Source organism: Arachis ipaensis, chromosome B5, assembly GCF_059453495.1.
Source record: "Arachis ipaensis isolate K30076 ecotype BB chromosome B5, ASM5945349v1, whole genome shotgun sequence".
In the NCBI taxonomy this organism is placed as follows: domain Eukaryota; kingdom Viridiplantae; phylum Streptophyta; class Magnoliopsida; order Fabales; family Fabaceae; genus Arachis; species Arachis ipaensis.
In genome coordinates, this window is record NC_142440.1 from 146,081,399 (window position 1) to 146,095,728 (window position 14,330).

Here is a 14,330-nt window from a genome sequence, read left to right on the forward strand (position 1 = left end):
CACACAACCTGTGAGATTTGAGCTTATTTATATGGTTACATTATTTAACCATAAATATTTTATTCCTGTGTGTTTCTGATAAACCCATATTTCATGAGTTATTTTGTGCTTACTTTGAGTGATTTATTCAATCCTTCACTCACTTATTCATATTAATTGCATGGTTTTACTTTCCCTTCCTTATTATGTGATGTATGTGAAAAACATGTTTCCTAAGCTTTAATATTAATTATTTTAATTACCTTTATTTCCATTCGATGCCGTGATTAGTGTGTTGAGTAGTTTCAGATTTTCTAAGGCAGAATGACTTAAAGGATGAAAAAGGAAACATACAAAAATGGAAGGAAAGCACAAAACGGAGCTTCTGAAGAAACTGGCATCCACGCGATCGCATGGACGAAGCGATCGCGTGCCAAGCGCGAATCAGCAGCGATGCGGCCGCATGACTGACGCGACCGCGTGACCCACGCGGACGCGTGACAGAGGCCACGCACCAGAAATTGCAGAAAACGCTCATAGCGAATTCTGAAGCCCTTTTTGGCCCAAATCCAAGTCCAGAAGGCATAGACCAGAGGTTATGAAGTGGGGGAATGCATCCATTCAGAGAGAGCTCGCCAATTTTCACTTTTCCATGATTTAGATTTAGTTTGAGAGAGGTTCTCTCCTCTCTCTCTTAGGATTAGGATTTAGGATTTAGGACTTCTCTTAGTTTGTAAGAGTGACTCTCGATCCAGGTTTAATATTTACTTTAACGCTTTTATTCGTACCTATAAATGTTGCCAACTTGACTTATGAACCCTTTCCATGTTATGATTTGAATTAATGATTATTTGAGGTATTTCAGTTATTGATTGCTTTCTCTTTAATTTGTGTTGCCATTGTTTCCAATCTGAAGATATTCTATTCCAGCAATTTTACTTTTTCCCCTTTTGGTCTTGGTTAAGAAATTAGTAACTCAACATCATCAAACTCAACATAACTGATAATCGTTATCTTGCTAATTGAACTGAACTTCAATAATCCCAACTTTTTCTTCGGAAATAAATAGGATTAGAAGGTCAAACTAATTAGTCCCTTGACTTTCCTTTACTTTAGTAAAGGTTAACTAAGTGGAATTTAGATTCAAATTTCATTATTGTTGAGAGAGATAACTAAGTTGGACTTCCAATTTCTCTTACCTTGCCAAAAGTTGCTTTACAGTATTCATTTATTTTAATTTCCATTTAATTTACTTGTCATCACTTGCTTCTCACCTTCTAAACCACGATTGTAACCCTTATAGCCAATAATAAGAACATACTTCCTTGCAGTTCCTTGAGAAGACGACCCGAGGTTTGAATACTCGGTTAACAATTTTTAAAGGGGTTTGTTACTTGTGACACCCAAAATGTTTGCACGAAGGTATTTTTGTTGGTTTAGAGACTATATCTACAACGCGACTGTTTTTATGAACTTCTTTACTGGCAAAAATCCTAACGTCAGTTTCCTTCTCTATGATTGTAATCTATATTTTGTTCCAATCTATATGTCCATTATTTAGTGTATTTACATGCTTGCATATGATTGAGGCCATTGTTTGATTTTAGCTCACTTATCCCAAATAAGCCTACCCTTTAAATCACCCTTGTCAGCCACTTTGAGCCTTTTAATCCCCATTTTGTTTTGTATTTTACCACATCACTAGCCTTAAGCAGAAAAACAATTAAATATCCCAATTGAATCTTTGGTTAGCTTAAGATAGGGATTGTGCAACAATTAAGTGTGGGGAAACTGTGGGAATTTGGGTTAATAAGGGAATGTATCATGTTTCTAATTTTGAATATTGGAAAATTTGGGTACCTACTCAGGTAAAATAGAAAATTAAAAATTTCATATGCATTGATATGTTATTTTAGTTTTTATGTCTCTATAAAAAAAAGAAAAAAAAAGAGAATATATATATATATATATATATATATATATATATATATATATATATATATATATATATAATATAAATAAATAAATAAGGGGATAAAATTACCCCAATGTTAAGTTAATAAAAGATCAATGCATATGTGATAAAATTAAAGAAAAATTGATACATGAGTATCTAATGCAAAAGTGAAGACTATGGGTAGCTAGGCATGATTCTAGAGTTATATAGAGTATATGTATATTAGGTGAAAGCTTAGGTTAATTAAAGATTCAATTTATAGCTCACTTAGCCATATATATACCCTTACCCTTACCTTAGCCCCATTACAACCTTGAAAAGACCTCATGATGTTTGCATTGGTACATTAAATATTTGTTGATTGGTTAGATGAAGAACAAAGTTTAGAAAGCATGATTAGATAAGAGTAGAGTGAATTACCCTATACACTTGAGTGATTAGAGTGCATATACACTACCAGTAAGGGTTCAATGCTTGATTCTATGTTTCCTGCTTTCATGAGCTATCTTCTTACAAGTTTACTTGTCTTTTATTGTATGATTTGAATTAGTGAAATCTGATTTATGTTTGTCTTGAAGAGCTTATTTACTTTTAACCAAGTAGGTAGAAACATTTTGCATGTAGTAGCATTCATACAGATAGGTTGCATTTCATACATTCTATCATTCCTCTTCACTTCTTTATAGCTTCTCTTAAGCTTAGCATGAGGACATGCTAATGTTTAAGTGTGGAGAGGTTGATAAACCACTATTTTATGGTTTATCTTGTGCTCAATTGAGTTGATTTTATCAACTCTTTACCCACTTATTCATACTATTTGCATGGTTTTACATTTTCCTTCCTGATTTTGTGCTATGATTGAAAACATGTTTTCTTTGGTCTTAATTTGCTAATATTAATCCTCTCTTATTACCATTAGATGCCTTGATATGTGTGTTAAGTGATTTCAGAGCTTATAGGAAAGGAATGGCTCAGAGGATGGAAAGGAAGCATGCAAAAGTGGAAGGAATACAAGAAGTTGGAGAAATTGCTAAGCTGTCCAGCTTGACCTCTTCGCACTCAAACTGCTATAACTTTAGCTACAGAGGTTCAAATGGCGCAGTTCCAATTGCGTTAGAAAGTTAACGTCCGGAGCTTCGATTTGATATATAATATGCCATAGTTGCCCTGACGCTAGGCAACGCAGTCGCGTGATCCACGCGGACGCGTTGCAGTGACAAAAAACCAGCGTGGCAGATTTCATCTCCAGCGATTTCTGGGCTGTTTTCGACCCAGTTTGCGGCCCATAAAACACAGATTAGAGGCTATAAAGTGGGGAAATGCATCCATATATGAAGAAGCTTTCACATTCACAATTTTAGGATTAGATGTAGTTTTTAGAGAGAAAGGTTCTCTCCTCTCTCTTAGGATTTAGTTTTAGGATTTAGAATTATTTCTTCTTCATCACAGGTTCAATGTTCCTTTTATTTATTTTATCAATTTAGTTTATAAACTCTTTATGTTTAGATTGATTTTTCTTTACTTAATGCAATTTGAGGTATTTCAGATTTATGATTACTCTCTTTTATTTATAATATAAATAATTTGGATTTTTCCCTTTTGGCTTTGGTTGAGTCATTGGAGACTCTTGAGTTATCAAACTCATTGTTAATTGAAAATTGGAATTCTTCAAGAATTAAATTAAGTTCCACTAACTCTAGCCTTTCCCAAGGATAGACTAGGACTTGAGGAATCAGAATTAATTCATCCACTTAACTTACCTTCATAGTTAGAGGTTAACAAAGTGGGAGAAAAATCCAATTCTCATTATAATTGATAAGGATAACCAGGATAGGACTTTCAGTTTTCATACCTTGCCAAGAGTCTATTTTATAGTTATTTATTTTATTCTTATTATCATTCAACATACTGCTTCCTTACTTTCAAAACCCCAATTTACAAACTCATAACCAATAATAAGAACATACTTCCCTGCAATTCCTTGAGAAGACGACTCGAGGTTTAAATACCCGGTTATCAATTTTAAAGGGGTTTGTTACTTGTGACAACCAAAACGTTTGTAAGAAAGGTTGATTGTTTGGTTTAGTAACTATACTTGCAACGAGAGTTTACTATAACTTCTAAACCATCAATCTTCCGTCTCTTCAGTGACGGAAGGATGAGAATGGTGAAGGAATTAAAAATTAAACATAACTTGAGTATGGTAGGTTTGATTGAGACAAAGAGACAAGTGGTGACGAGTCTTGACGTTGGAAGGATTTGGGGGTCTGTTGGGGCAGGCTGGGAATTTGTAGGATCGGATGGTGCATCCGGTGGTCTTTTGCTGATGTGGGATGAAATTTTTTTTAAAATGAATAATTGCTATAAGGGGGGCAAGATGGTTATGTGTTGAAGGTGTCTTGCTAAATAATAGCTTCCACTGTGCTGTTTTCTTAGTCTATGGTGCGCATAGTAGGAAAGAGAAGAGTCATGTGTGGGAGGAGTTGAGTTATATGGCAGGGTTGTGTCAGGTCCCATGCTGTTTTATGGGAGACTTCAATGAGATAGTCAATGTGGAGGAACGGAAAGGTGCCGTGAGTTTACCACCGTCTGCAGAAGAATTCAAGAGTTGGGTTCAAGACATGCACTTAGTGGATCTTCCGCTTACCGATTGCAAATTTACATGGTTTCGGGGTCGGTCATTGGTGCACGAAATCGTGATCGTTCATTCCTTGGTAACGGCGCTAAAAACTTAATACGCACGTTCATAATTTTATTTCTTTTTCACAATTTCGATACAACTAACCAGCAAGTGCACTGGGTCGTCCAAGTAATAAACCTTACGTGAGTAAGGGTCGATCCCACGGAGATTGTCGGCTTGAAGCAAGCTATGGTCACCTTGTAAATCTCAGTCAGGCGGATTCAAAAGGTTATAGAGTTTTAATAATTAAAAAATAAATAAAACATAAACTAGGATAGAGATACTTATGTAATTCATTGGTGAGAAATTCAGATAAGCGTATAGAGATGCTTTCGTTCCTCTGAACCTCTGCTTTCCTGCTGTCTTCATCCAATCATTCCTACTCCCTTCCATGGCAAGCTTTATGTAGGGCATCACCGTTGTCAATGGCTACATCCCATCCTCTCTGTGAAAATGGTCCAATGCGCTGTCACTGCATGGCTAATCATCTGTCAGTTCTCGATCATACTGGAATAGGATTTACTATCCTTTTGCGTCTGTCACTACGTCCAGCACTCGTGAGTTTGAAGCTCGTCACAGCCATCCCTTCCCAGATCCTACTCGGAATACCACAGACAAGGTTTAGACTTTTCGGATCTCAAGAATGGCCATCCATGGGTTCTAACTTATACCACGAAGACTCTAATATCTCAGACTCGGTCCTCTGTATTAGATATCTAAGAGATACTCATTCTAGCTTGTTTGCATGTAAAACAAAAGTGTTTGTCAGGCACGCATTCATAGGTGAGAATGATGATGAGCGTCACATAATCATCACATTCATCATGTTCTTGGGTGCGAATGGATATCTTAGAGAAGGAATAAGCTTGAATTGAATAGAAAAACAATAGTACTTTGTATTAATTCATGAGTAACAGCAGAGCTCCACACCTTAATCTATGGAGTGTAGAAACTCTACCGTTGAAAATACATAAGTGATAATGGAGTTCATTGGTCTCGGCCCTAGAGGGGGAACCAGAAGAACCAACCTCCTCAAATGATCCGAAAATAAAACTCCCGGATGTAAATACAATAGTAAAAAGTCCTATTTATGCTAAACTAGTTACTAGGGTTTACAGAAATAAGTAAATGATGTAAAAATCCACTTCTGGGGCCCACTTGGTGTGTGCTTGGGCTGAGCATTGAGCTTTACACATGTAGAGACTTCTCTTGGAGTTGAACGCCACTTTGTAACCTGTTTCTGGCGTTTAACTCCACTTTGCAACCTGTTTTTGGCTTTTGACTCCAGAATGCAGCATGGAACTGGCGTTCAACGCTAGTTTGCATCATATAAACTCGAGAAAAGTATGGACTATTATATATTATTGGAAAGCCCTGGATGTCTACTTTCCAACGCAATTGAGATCGTGCCATTTAGAGTTCTGTAGCTCCTGAAAATCTACTTTGAGTGCAGGGAGGTCAGAATCCAACAGCATCTGCAGTCCTTCTTCAACCTCTGAATCTGATTTTTGCTCAGGTCCCTCAATTTCAGCCAGAAAATATCTGAAATCACAGAAAAATACACAAACTTATAGTAAAGTCTAGAAATGTGAATTTTAATTAAAAACTAATAAAAATATACTAAAACTAACTAAATCATACTAAAAACTATGCCAAAAAGCGTATAAATTATCCGCTCATCACAACACCAAACTTAAATTGTTGCTTGTCCCCAAGCAACTGAAAATCAAATAGGATAAAAAGAAGAGAATATACTATAAATTCCTAAATATCAATGAAACTTAGCTCCAATCAGATGAGCGGGACTTGTAGCTTTTTGCCTCTTGAATAGTTTTGGCATCTCACTTTATCCATTGAGGTTCAGAATGATTGGCATTTATAGGAACTTAGAATTCAGATAGTGTTATTGATTCTCCTAGTTCAGTATGTTGATTCTTGAACACAGCTACTTTATGAGTCTTGGCCGTGGCCCTAAGCACTTTGTTTTCCAATATTACCACCGGATACATAAATGCCACAGACATATAACTGGGTGAACCTTTTCAGATTGTGACTCAGCTTTGCTAAAGTCCCCAATTAGAGGTGTCCAAGGTTCTTAAGCACACTCTGTTTTTGCTTTGGACCTTGACTTTAACCGCTCAGTCTCAAGTTTTCACTTGACACCTTCACGCCACAAGCACATGGTTAGGGACAGCTTGGTTTAGCCGCTTAGGCCAGGATTTTATTCCTTTAGGCCCTCCTATCCACTGATGCTCAAAGCCTTGGATCCTTTTTATTACCCTTGCCTTTTGGTTTTAAGGGCTATTGAATTTTTGCTCTTGCCTTTTGGTTTAAAGAGTTTTTGGCTTTTTCTGCTTGCTTTTTCTTTTTCTTCTCTTTTTTTTTCCGCCATTTTTCTTTTCTCTTTTTTTTTCCTGCAAGCTTTTGTATTCACTGCTTTTTCTTACTTCAAGAATCATTTTTATGATTTTTCAGATTATCAAATAACATTTCTCTTTTTTCATCATTCTTTCAAGAGCCAATATATTTAACATTCATAAACAACAACTTCAAAAGACATATGCACTGTTCAAGTATTCATTCAGAAAACAAAAAGTGTTGCCACCACATCAAAATAATTAAACTAGTTTCAAGGATGAATTTGAAACCATGTACTTCTTGTTCTCTTGTAATTAAAACATTTTTCATTCAAGAGAGGTGATGGATTCATATTCATAACTTTAAGGCATAGACACTTAGACACTAATGATCATGTAATAAGACACAAATATAAATAAACATAAAGCTCAAAAATCGAAAAACAGGAAAATAAATAAACAAGGAGATTAAGGAATGAGTCCACCTTAGTGAGGGTGGCGTCTTCCTCTTCTTGAAGAACCAATGGTGCTCTTGAGCTCCTCTATGTCTCTTCCTTGTCTTTCTTGCTCCTTCCTCATATCTCTTTGATCTTCTCTAATTTCATGGAGGATGATGGAGTGCTCTTGGTGCTCCACCCTTAGTTGTCCCATGTTGGAACTTAATTCTCCTATGGAGGTGTTGATTTGCTCCCAATAATTCTGTGGAGGAAAGTGCATCCCTTGAGGCATCTCAGGGATTTCATGGTGAGGAATCTCCTCATGCTCATGTTGAGGTTCATGATCTCTTGTTTGCTCCATCCTTTTCTTAGTGATGGGCTTATCCTCTTCAATAAGGATGTCTCCCTCTATGTCAATTCCAGCCGAATTGTAGAGGTGACAGATGAGGTGAGGAAAGGCTAACCTTGCCAAAGTGGAGGATTTGTCAGCCACCTTGTAGAGTTCTTGAGGTATAATCTCATGAACTTCCACCTCCTCTCCAATCATGATACTATGGATCATGATGGCCCGGTCTATAGTAACTTCAGACCGGTTGCTAGTAGAAATGATTGAGTGTTGAATGAACTCTAACCATCCCCTAGCCACTGGTTTGAGGTCATGCCTTCTTAGTTGAACCGGCTTGCCTCTTGAGTCAATTTTCCATTGAGCTCCTTTCTCACATATGTCTATGAGGACTTGGTCCAACCTTTGATCAAAGTTGACCCTTCTTGTGTAGGGGCGTGCATTCTCTTCCATCATTGGCAAGTTGAACGCCGGCCTTATATTTTCTGGACTTAAATCTAAGTATTTTCCCCGAACCATAGTAAGCCAATGCTTTGGATTCGGGTTCACACTTTGATCATGGATCCTAGTGATCTATGCGTTTTCATAGAACTCTTGAACCATTAGGATCCTGACTTGTTGAATGGGGTTGGTGAGAACTTCCCAACCTCTTCTTTGGATCTCAAGTCGGATCTCCGGATACTCATTCTTTTTGAGCTTGAAAGGAAACTCAGGGATCACTTTCTTCTTGGCCACAAATTCATAGAAGTGGTCTTGATAGACCTTTGAGATGAATCTCTCCATCTCCCATGACTCAGAGGTGGAAGCAATTTCCTTTCCTTTCCTCTTTCTAGAGGTTTCTCTGGCCTTAGGTGCCATTAATGGTTATGGAAAAACAAAAAGCTATGCTTTTTACCACACCAAACTTAAAATATTTGCTCGTCCCCGAGCAAAAGAAGAAAGAAAAATAGTAGAAGAAGAAGAAAATAGAGGAGATGGAGGGTGAGGTATTTTCGGCCAAGGGTGAATTCAGGGTTGTGTTGTGTAAAAATGAAGAAGGAATGAGGGGTTTATATAGGAGTGGGGGGAGGGTGAAGTTTCGGCCATTAGGGTTGGGTTTGGGAGGGAAATTAGTTTGAATTTGAAGGTAGGTGGGGTTTTTAAGGAAGAGAGGATGGATGTGAATGGTGAAGAGGTGATGGGGAAGAGTAATTGAGTTGATTGGTGAAGGGTATTTGGGGAAGAGAGTCATGAAAATGTGTGAAGAGGAGAGAAGAAGGGTAGGTGGGGTCCTGTGGGGTCCACAGATCCTGAGGGAATCCTATGGGATCCACAGATCCTGTGGTGATCCTGTGGGGTCCACAGATCCTGAGGTGTCAAGGGTTTTTCATCCTTGCACCTTTTAGACGTGTAAAACGCCCTATACATGCAATCCTGGCATTTAACGCCAGACTGCTGCTTGTTTCTGGCGTTAAACGCCACTTCCATGCTCTGTTCTGGCGTTTAACGCCAGGTAGATACTGGTTTCTGGCATTAAACGCCAGCTTGGTGCCTGTTTCTGGCGTTAAACGCTAGACAGATACTTGTTTCTGGCGTTTAAACGCCAGACTGCTCTCCTCCAGGGTGTGCTATTTTTTTCTGTTGTTTTTCATTTTGTTTTTGATTTTTCAGTAGTTTTTTGTGACTCCATATGATCATCAACCTAATAAAACACGAAATAACAATAGAAAATAAATAAATATAATTAGATAACATTGGGTTGCCTCCCAACAAGCGCTTCTTTAATGTCAATAGCTTGACAGTGAGCTCTCATGGAGCCTCACAGATGTTCAGAGCATTGTTGGAACCTCCCAACACCAAACTTAGAGTTTGAATGTGGGGGTTTAACACCAAACTTAGAGTTTGGTTGTAGCCTCCCAACACCAAACTTAGAGTTTGACTTTGGGGGCTTTGGTTGACTCTGCAGTGAGAGAAGCTTTTCATGCTTCCTCTCCATGGTTACAGAAGGAGATCCTTGAGTTTTAAACACAAGGTTGTCCTCATTCAGTTGAAGGATCAATTCTTCTTTGTCCACATCAATCACAGCTCTTGCTGTGGCTAGGAAGGGTCTTCCAAGGATGATGAATTCATCCTCATCCTTTCCAGTATCTAGGATTATGAAATCAGCAGGGATATAAAAGCCTTTAACCTTTACTAGCACGTCCTCTACTTGTCTATAAGCCTATTTTCTTGAGTTGTCTGCCATCTCTAATGAGATTCTGGCAGCTTGCACCTCAAAGATTCCCAGTTTCTCCATTACAGAGAGTGGCATGAGGTTTATCCCTGACCCAAGGTCACATAGCTTCTCGAAGGTCATGGTGCCTATGGTACAAGGTATTAAGAACTTTCCAGGATCCTGTTTCTTCTGAGGCAATGTCAGTTGATCCAGATCACTCAGTTTATTGATGAGCAAGGGAGGTTCATCTTCCCAAGTCTCATTACCAAATAATTTGGCATTCAGCTTCATGATTGCACCAAGGTACATGGCAACTTGCTCTTCAGTGACATCTTCATTCTCTTCAGAAGAAGAATACTCATCAGAGCTCATGAATGGCATAAGGAAGTTCAATGGAATCTCTATGGTCTCTAGATGAGCCTCAGATTCCTTTGGTTCCTCAGAGAGAAACTCCTTGTTGATCACTGGACGTCCCAGGAGGTCTTCCTCACTGTGATTCACGTCCTCTCCCTCCCTTGTAGGTTCGGACATGATGGTTAAATCAATGGCCTTGCACTCTCTTTTTGGATTCTTTTCTGTATTGCTTGGAAGAGTACTAGGAGGAGTTTCAGTGACTCTTTTATTCAGCTGGCCCACTTGTGCCTCCAAATTTCTAATGGAGGACCTTGTTTCATTCATGAAACTTAAAATGGCCTTAGATAGATCAGAAACTATATTTGCTAAGCTAGATGGATTCTGCTCAGAATTCTTTGTCTGTTGCTGAGTGGATGATGAAAAAGGCTTGCTATTGCTAAACCTATTTCTTCCACCATTATTAAAGCCTTGTTGAGGCTTTTGTTGATCATTCCATGAGAAATTTGGATGATTCCTCTATGAGAGATTATAGGTGTTTCCATAGGGTTCACCCATGTAATTCACCTCTGCTATTGCAGGGTTCTCAGGATCATAAGCTTCTTCTTCAGAAGATGCCTCTTTAGTACTGTTGGATGATTCCTTCAATCCATTCAGACTCTGAGAGGTCATATTGACTTGCTGAGTCAATATTTTATTCTGAGCCAATATGGCATTCAGAGTATCAATTTCAAGAACTCCCTTCCTCATAGGCGTCCCATTATTCACAGGATTTCTTTTAGGAGTGTACATGAACTGGTTATTTGCAACCATGTCAATGAGTTCTTGAGCTTTTGCAGGCGTTTTCTTTAGGTGAATGGATCCACCTGCAGAATGGTCCAGTGACATCTTTGATAGCTTAGACAGACCATCATAGAATATATCCAGGATGGTCCATTCTGAAAGCATGTCAGAAGGACACTTTTTGGTCAGTTCCTTGTATCTCTCCCAAGCTTCATAGAGGGATTCACCTTCTTTTTGTTTGAAGGTTTGAACATCCACTCTAAGCTTACTAAGCTTTTGAGGAGGAAAGAACTTGGCTAAGAAAGCCGTGACCAGCTTATCCCAAGAGTTCAGGCTATCCTTAGGTTGAGAGTCCAACCATATTCTAGCTCTGTCTCTTACAGCAAATGGGAAAAGCATAAGCCTGTAGACCTCGGGATCAACCCCATTGGTCTTAACAGTATCATAGATCTGCAAGAACTCAGTTAAGAACTGAAAAAGATCTTCAGTGGAAGTCCATGAAACTTGCAGTTCTGTTGCATCAGAGAAACTAATTGAGGTCTTTAAGCTCAAAGTTGTTTGCTCCAATGGCAGGAATTGAGATGCTTCTTCCATGCAAATTGGAATTTGGTGCAGTAAAGTCACCAAGCATCTTCCTTGCATTGTTATTATTTTCGGCTATGTCTCCTTCTTTTTCAAAAATTTCTGTCAGATTTTCTCCAGAGAGTTGTGCTTTAGCTTCCCTTAGCTTCCTCTTCAGAGTCTTTTCAGGTTCAGGATCAGCCTCAACAAGGAAGTTCTTATCCTTGTTCCTGCTCATATGAAAAAGAAGAAAATAGAAAAGAAAATATGGAATCCTTTATGTCACAGTATAGAGATTCCTTAGGCAAGTATAAGAAGAGAAGAATGTAAGAAGGAGAAGAGGTAAAATTCGAACACGGAGAGGAAGATGGGGTTCGAATTTTGGGTGGAAGAGAAGTATTAGTAGATGAATAAATAAATAGAAGGAGATGAGAGAGAGGGAATTTCAAAAATTAATTAAATTAAAAAATAAAATTTAAAGTTAAATTTCAAAAATTAAAATTGAAATCAAATTAAATTAAAAATTAAAACAATCAGTTAAAAAAAAGGGAATTTTGAAAAAGAGGGAAGAAATTTTCGAAAATTAGAGAGAGAGAGAGAGAGAGAGAATTAGTTAGGTAGTTTTGAAAAAGATAAGAATCAATCAAAAAGTTAAGTGGTTAATTGAAAAAGATTTGAAAATCAAATTTGAAAAGATAAGAAGTTAGAAAAGATTTTGAAATTGATTTTGAAAAAGATGTAATTGAAATGTATTTTGAAAAAGAAATTTAAAAAGATTTAATTTTGAAAAATAAAGTTGATTACTTGACTAACAAGAAACTAAAAGATATGATTTTAAAATTTAAAGATTGAACCTTTCTTAATAGGCAAGTAACAACTTAATATTTTTGAATCAATCACATTAATTGTTAGTATTAAATTCGAAAATATCAAATAGAAATAAGAAAAAGAAAAAGATTTTTTGAAAATCAATTTGAAATTTTCGAAAATTATGAAAGAAAAATGAAAAAGATTTGATTTTTTGAAAAAAATTTGAAAAAGATAGAGTTTTTAAAATGAAAATTTGATTTGACTCATAAGAAACAACTAATTTTGAAAATTTTTTGAAAAAGTCAACCCAAATTTTCGAAATTTTATGATAGAATAAGGGAAAGATATTTTTTTTATTTTTTGAATTTTTAATGATGAAAGAGAAAAACATCAAAAATACTCAATGCATGAAAACTTTAGATCAAAACATGTGATGCATGCAAGAACACTATGAATGTCAAGATGAACACCAAGAACACTTTGAATGTCAAGATGAACACCAAGAACTTATTTTTGAAAAATTTTCAAGAAAAGAAAACATGCAAGACACCAAACTTAAAAATTTTTATTCTTTAGACATTAATGTTTCAAGAATGCATATGAAAAACAAGAAAAGACACAAAATAAGAAAATATGAAGATCAAACAAGAAGACTGGCCAAGAACAACTTGAAGATCATGAAGAATGCAATGCATGAAATTTCGAAAATAAATTTTTTTTTTAGAAAATTAAAAAGATGCAATTGACACCAAACTTAAAACTTGACTCTAGACTCAAACAAGAAACACAAAAAAATATTTTTGATTTTATGATTTTATAAAATATATTTTTTTTATTTTCTAAAATTTATTTTTAGAAAAACGAAAACAAGGAAAAAAATTTTTAAAAACTTTTTGAAAACAAAACAAAAGTTAGAACAAGAAGAAAATTACCTAATCTGAGCAACAAGATGAACCGTCAGTTGTCCAAACTCGAACAATCCCCGGCAACGGCGCCAAAAACTTGGTGCACGAAATCGTGATCGTTCATTCCTTGGTAACGGCGCTAAAAACTTAATACGCACGTTCATAATTTTATTTCTTTTTCACAATTTCGATACAACTAACCAGCAAGTGCACTGGGTCGTCCAAGTAATAAACCTTACGTGAGTAAGGGTCGATCCCACGGAGATTGTCGGCTTGAAGCAAGCTATGGTCACCTTGTAAATCTCAGTCAGGCGGATTCAAAAGGTTATAGAGTTTTAATAATTAAAAGATAAATAAAACATAAACTAGGATAGAGATACTTATGTAATTCATTGGTTAGAATTTCAGATAAGCGTATAGAGATGCTTTCGTTCCTCTGAACCTCTGCTTTCCTGCTGTCTTCATCCAATCATTCCTACTCCCTTCCATGGCAAGCTTTATGTAGGGCATCACCGTTGTCAATGGCTACATCCCATCCTCTCTGTGAAAATGGTCCAATGCGCTGTCACTGCATGGCTAATCATCTGTCGGTTCTCGATCATACTGGAATAGGATTTACTATCCTTTTGCGTCTGTCACTACACCCAGCACTCGCGAGTTTGAAGCTCGTCACAGCCATCCCTTCCCAGATCCTACTCGGAATACCACAGACAAGGTTTAGACTTTCCGAATCTCACGAATGGCCATCCATGGGTTCTAACTTATACCACGAAGACTCTAATATCTCGGACTCGGTCCTCTGTATTAGATATCTAAGAGATACTCATTCTAGCTTGTTTTCATGTAGAACGGAAGTGTTTGTCAGGCACGCGTTCATAGGTGAGAATGATGATGAGCATCACATAATCATCACATTCATCATGTTCTTGGGTGCGAATGGATATCTTAGAGAAGGAATAAGCTTGAATTGAAT

General features: G+C 37.0%; 1 non-coding gene across 1 annotated transcript; it reads left to right on the forward strand.

The window, feature by feature from the left end:
• Nucleotides 1-11,240: 11,240 nt before the first annotated feature.
• Nucleotides 11,241-11,348, forward strand: LOC148566119 (small nucleolar RNA R71). Its single transcript, XR_015885300.1, has one exon. It is a non-coding gene; the product is annotated as a small nucleolar RNA R71 (small nucleolar RNA).
• Nucleotides 11,349-14,330: the final 2,982 nt, after the last annotated feature.